General features: G+C 41.4%; 1 protein-coding gene across 2 annotated transcripts in view; it reads right to left on the bottom strand.

Annotated features, from left to right (window-relative positions):
• The window catches only part of kif1c (kinesin family member 1C), a 32,958-nt gene extending 27,797 nt beyond the window's left edge, over positions 1-5,161 (bottom strand). Inside the window, exons 1-2 of one of the 2 annotated variants that reach the window (XM_042401618.1) lie at positions 4,746-5,161; positions 4,443-4,603 (exon numbers count right to left, since the gene is read on the bottom strand). The gene's annotated coding sequence lies outside the window, so the exon portion shown is untranslated. The remainder of the gene's footprint in view (positions 1-4,442; positions 4,604-4,745) is intronic. The other variant, XM_042401617.1, reaches the window with a different exon arrangement.
• Between the last annotated feature and the right edge of the window lie 606 nt (positions 5,162-5,767).

Below are 5,767 nucleotides of genomic sequence, written 5' to 3'. Positions count from 1 at the left end.
ATAATGAATGGTGTTCATACCACACACACACACACACACACACACACACACACACACAGAGCTCAGCCCTTCCTATGGTAATGTACACAACATCAAACACACACACAGACACACACACACACAGCTAAAGATAGCCATCAGCTCGACCCGACGCCCAGTTTGTAAAGAACATTTGAGTCAGACTGACAGACAGTGAACATCTACGTCCTGATCACATGACATCCGCCACGTGCTGCCTTTAGGAGCGGTGGGAAATCTGCATGACGAGCTCAACCTGTACACGTATGACTGGTACTGGTCTCGAAACGGACCCGCGGTAAACCCGCCCGAACCTGAGAGAACACAGGCAGCAGCATGATGAGCTATTGATTAATGCGATCGATTAACAAGCAGCTGCGGTGGAATAAGAAAGAGCAGCAACATAATAATAATGATGATGCGGTAAACTGGTAAACTGGTCTGATATTTAGAGCTTTCACAGCATCAGCGTGAACATGTGAGAAGATGCTAATCTGCCGCAGAGCTAAATGCTACAGCTAGATGCTAACTCCTGTTTCCATCACAAAGCCGGAGACTCGACGGACAGGTGTGAACTGCAAGGCGAAGGTCAGGTGACCAGCCGGGGGGGGGGGGGGGCAGGGGCAGCCACGCTAGCACTACAGCTAGCTAGCTAGCTAACCTGCTAGCATGTTTATGTTTATGCGTGGATGCGTTTAGGAGAGCGGTTCACTGCTGTGACTGTGGGTCTGATGATGCTGTTTTGTGAGTTTTTAAATCAAAAACAAATAAATATAAATAAAACAGACATGTTTCCGTGGCAACTGATTGTTGAAAATCACGTTTGGAACATTAGAAAGTGACTTTATATGATTCTGTGATAATACAAATGTAACAAAGAAACTGGAGCGTCGCTTTGAATAAAAGGATTCAAAATGTAATTAACTAAAAGTTACGTTTACATGAATATTCATACTTCAAATCTTTAGATTATTTCTGTTTAAATGTTTTGTTCAAATCAAACTTTGTCAAAACTAATTAGAGTTGAAAGAATAAAGATGCAGCAGGTTGCTGCTCAGTTGTGTTTTATTCTTCTTCTTTGATTACTTTCTACCAAACGGCCTTGAGCCGTCACATGACCCTCGCCTCGCAGGTCACGGCGCTCCGCTGGAAGTTTAAACCTCAACGCTAACAGGTGGAGCCTTCGGGAGACTTTCTGCAATGTGGACGTTTTTGGAGTCAGAAGCAGTTTAACATTCCTCACCTGGAGGAACGTTTGCAGCGATAACAGAGGAAACACACACACACACACACACACACACACACACACACACACACACACACACACACACACACACACACACAGGCCTGTCATAATGGAGTTACTGAGTGGGAGGAGATATTTTAGGCTCCACTAGTTCTGGTAATAATAGTCTTAATTTTTCCCACAGACACATGTCACATGACTCTTTGGATCAACATGAAACTCTTCTGGTTTAAACCATCCAAACAACAAAATATGTTAGAAAATATCTGGTTCTTTGATAAAAAAAAAAAGCTGAAGATTTGTGAACATAAAAGCTTTAAAGCAGAACTACAACTCCCAAGGTGCATTTCACAGCCAGAAACTACAAATACAGATCATAAAACTCAGTCACATGCTCTGATAACTGCGAGCCCAGAGTTCATATTTACAACCGCAGATTAAATCAAGTTTATTTTCAGATTCTGGGTGAATTCTGGATGAGATCCAGCTGTGTTTTGTTCTGACATGCAAACACAGCTTCGTCTCCACAGCAACAGCAGCGGCTGAGGCTCATGGGTATTGTAGTACTGCCCGCATAGATTACAACAGAAAAAAAAACATGATTTCTCAGAAACAAAGTTGAAATAATTCAAACTGGTGTCCAGAACGTGAACATAAATGAGTCCTGAGTTTCTACATTCAGTAATAATGAAGCTAAAGTTTAAAGAAATATTTAAAAATGTGAAAACAGAACGAGGAAAAACACTGCTCCGTACGAGGGAGGTGGTTCAATCTCTCCTTATCAATTTTTTTCTGGGTGTTGCCTAATAACATCGGGGCAGAATCCAAACAACATGGAGCTAAAAATACACAACACACACTCACAGATTGCTGAGATGCCTGCTGGGAGCAGCTTTAGCCACACAGGCTAACTTTAGAGAGCGAGACATGAACAGTGACTGCATCTCTGAGACAGCGACTCTCTGCCTCTAAAAGCTGCTCTGACGCTCATTATCGAAATCAATCTGTCGGCGCAAATATATGAGACAGCGTCTAAAATAGTGCTGAAGCAATTAGACGTCTGATAAACTAACTGTTTTATTTTGACGGTTGATAATCATTTATTTACATATAAATGAACATCTGTTACATTCAAGTTCACACACTGCTGATTCAGCCAATCACTGCCGAGTAAATCTCTCTGTATTTCTCAGTATTTATAGAGTTTTTCATCTGGTGTCTGTGGTGACATTCCCGCCTGGCCTGACTGGTAGTGACGCCTTTAAGTCAACCAGCAGTGATTGGTTTTTAGAGCTAACGGTCGGAGCAACAGTAGGATAGGAGCGCGTCGCTACGGCATCCTTCATAAACACGTCAACAGTGTTTGTGTAATTACTGTCACTGCCGGGGGGGGGGGGGGGGGGGGGGGGTCGGTGGGGGGGGGGGGGGGGGGGGGGGGGGGTCGGTGGGGGGGGGGGGGGGGGGGGGGGAGGGGAGACAACAGTCCCGAACTGCAGGTTTAAAGGACCAGAGTGTAAGATTTAGACGGATCTATTGGCAGAAGTAGAATATAATATTCATAAATATGCAGGGCACTAAATTAGCAAAAGCCGGCAGCCAAACGCTGGTAAAATACGGAAGTCGCTGTCGTAACAGTAGTCTTTTGATTGGTTGGTAAAATTTAAACATTCACTAAACATTTGGCGGACAGAAAAGTTAATTTTGCATCCTCTAAGTATGTTTTAATTAGCGTTTAATCACCTGAACATAAGAATGGTTGTGTTTTCGTTAATTAGAATGAGCCCTTTATATCTACAGAGGGAGCAGGTCCTCTTCCACAGAGGCCGCCATGTTGCACCGCCATGTTTCTACAGTAGCCCAGAACAGACAAACCAAACACTGGCTCTACAGAGGGACTTTTGCTGCATTTTTCACGAGTTTCGCAGGTTCTCCTACACGCTTGGAAGGGGAGGAGGATTCATTTGGTTGATATGTGTAACCTCACCGCTAGATGCTACTAAAATCCTACAGACTGCACCTTTAAAAATCAATAAAAACACCAATTATTCTCCGTTTGAAAGCTTCCAACTTTTCTTCGTTTTATATCCAAGTAAACTGAACATCTTTGAGTTTTTGACTGTTTTCTCTGACAAAAAAAAGCAAAGAAAAGAACGAAATAACTGATTAAAAATGTCACTTTGAAACACTGATTATTTTCTCACATCATTAATTACAGACGTCTGATCTGTGGTCTCTGTTGACGCCTTTAAAAAACTGCTTAAGATTCATTTATTCAAACTTCTCGTTTCATACTGTTTAGAGTTTGAATTTTGTGTGTTTTTAAGGTCCGTTTTTGTTTATATTTTATTGTTTGTTTCTCTTATTGTATCTTATATTGTACTATTTTTATGGTCTTATTTCTTTAACAGTTTTACTCTGCTGTGTGAAAGCTGCTATATTAAATAAACTTTACCTAATTAAATGATTGTTTAATATGTGAAACGTCAAAAAGAAGTGAAAACCGTCCATCACAACTTCCAAGAGTGACGTCCTTGAACTGCTTATTCTACCAAAAAAAACAAAAAAATATTTCATTTACTATCATAAATGACGAAAACAAGCAGTAAATCCTCATATTTGAGAGGCTGAAACTGTTTAAAAACGACTAAAACTACTAATCGATAAGCAAAATAATATCAGATAAACTTTCTTTCCATCTAATTATCAATTAATCGACTGATCGTTGCAGCTTTAATGGACAGAAACCACCTTCATGAAACCTGATGAAAGTTGATATTTTATTACCATTTTTAAAAGTTTAAATTACTTTAAACAGCAAGTTTATGAACTATTACAACATTAACTGCTTTATAATATACTTTTAATTATTTATTTTATTTATTTATATATGTTTTAATGTTGTATATGTGAGACTGTGTTTATTTGGGATTATTGATTCTTGATTGATGATCTGATTTTGATAAGTTAGTTATAAATAACTATAATTTGTAGTCAACTAAATTAAATCAATTACACCTGTAAAAACTACATTAAGTGTATTTATTTGTATAAAAGGTGAACAAAATGGATTAAAGTGTTTAAATTATGTGAATTTAACATTAATCAGGTTAACAACACGTTATTAGAGTGTAATATAATATAATAATGTGTAATATATTTATTACCGGAGATGACTCACCTCTACCTGACCGGAGGAAACGGTGAATCTCGTGGAGGCCACGCGCTGGTCCGCTCACACGGTCCCCATCAGAAAAACAAAACAAACAAACAAACAAACAAACCGGGCAGATGGGCCGGTCCGCCGGTGACACAGCCGTGTTTCTGGTTCCGGTGAGGGGCCTGTCGGTACCGGGACACACACACACGGACACAGAAAGTTGGGTGGGGGCGCTGCTGTGTCACACTCACACACACACACACACACACACACACACACACACACACACACACACACACACGTTGAAGAAAAGTTAAAACTCACTTACGTCGGTTTCCTCCGGTGTAACGGCGGCGGTGGCAGCTGCTTCCCAACTTTTCACGGGGCTGACGTCACCGTCCGGTAAATTTAACCGTCGGAGAAAAGAGTTAAAAAGTGAAACAAAATGAAGGAAAGTTGCGGCCCGCTGCTGGCTGGCAGGCAGGCTGGTGAATCACGGCAAACTCGGTAATCCGGTGTCTGTCCGGCCCGTTGGCCGCTTCTCCCGCTGCTGTCCGGGGGGGCAGTTTAACGGTGAAACGGGTGTTAACGGAATTTTCTAAAAGGAAAATGGAGTTTTAAGAAAGGAAGAGGAAAGAGAAGAGAGGGGGGAGAGAGGCAGAGAGGCTGGCCGGTGGCCTGGCCGCGCGGCGGGTGTGTGCGTGTGAGTGCGGGCGCGTCCCCGTGACGGAGGAGGCAGCCAGTCAGCCGGCAGCTCCGCCGCTCGAGCCGCACATGGCCCCGCCCAGTCCCGCTGCCCCCCCAGTCCCCCTCCAGCGGGGTGACCGCTGCTCAGACACAGACAGACGTCTCACTCTGACACAATTTACCAGGATGTTTCCAGAAAACTATGATTTATATGTTGTATCTTATTAGCTAACAAGCTAGTTATCGATCCAGTTGAGTTTAGTCGACACACAGTTTTGTCATTTTTTTTTCTAAATTCTTTATTTTCAAACGAGTTCAACATTTGGTGTATAAAAGCAAGATTTTTATTATAAAAATACTGAGCAGAATCTAACAAGAGAATTATGGTTTTAAAAAAATGGCTGCTTATGTAGCACTTTTATCCAAAACGCTTTACAACGTTTCTGATACTCACCCACCCATTCAACAGATTCAGAACAGATTGAAAAAAATAGTAATAAAGGAAAAAATACATGAAAATAAAATTGTCTTTACCACCATTTCATAATATAAAAATAAAAGCAAATGAAAAGAAATTCTTTCTGCTTGTATCTGGTTAAAAGTCAAGTTAGGGCAAAGCCTAGCAGTTTGCCAGCTGTTAGCTCCAATGCTAACTGCTA

This window comes from Thunnus maccoyii, chromosome 22, assembly GCF_910596095.1.
Source record: "Thunnus maccoyii chromosome 22, fThuMac1.1, whole genome shotgun sequence".
NCBI classification, from domain to species: Eukaryota; Metazoa; Chordata; class Actinopteri; order Scombriformes; family Scombridae; genus Thunnus; species Thunnus maccoyii.
This window is presented reverse-complemented; position numbering and strand designations above follow the sequence as displayed.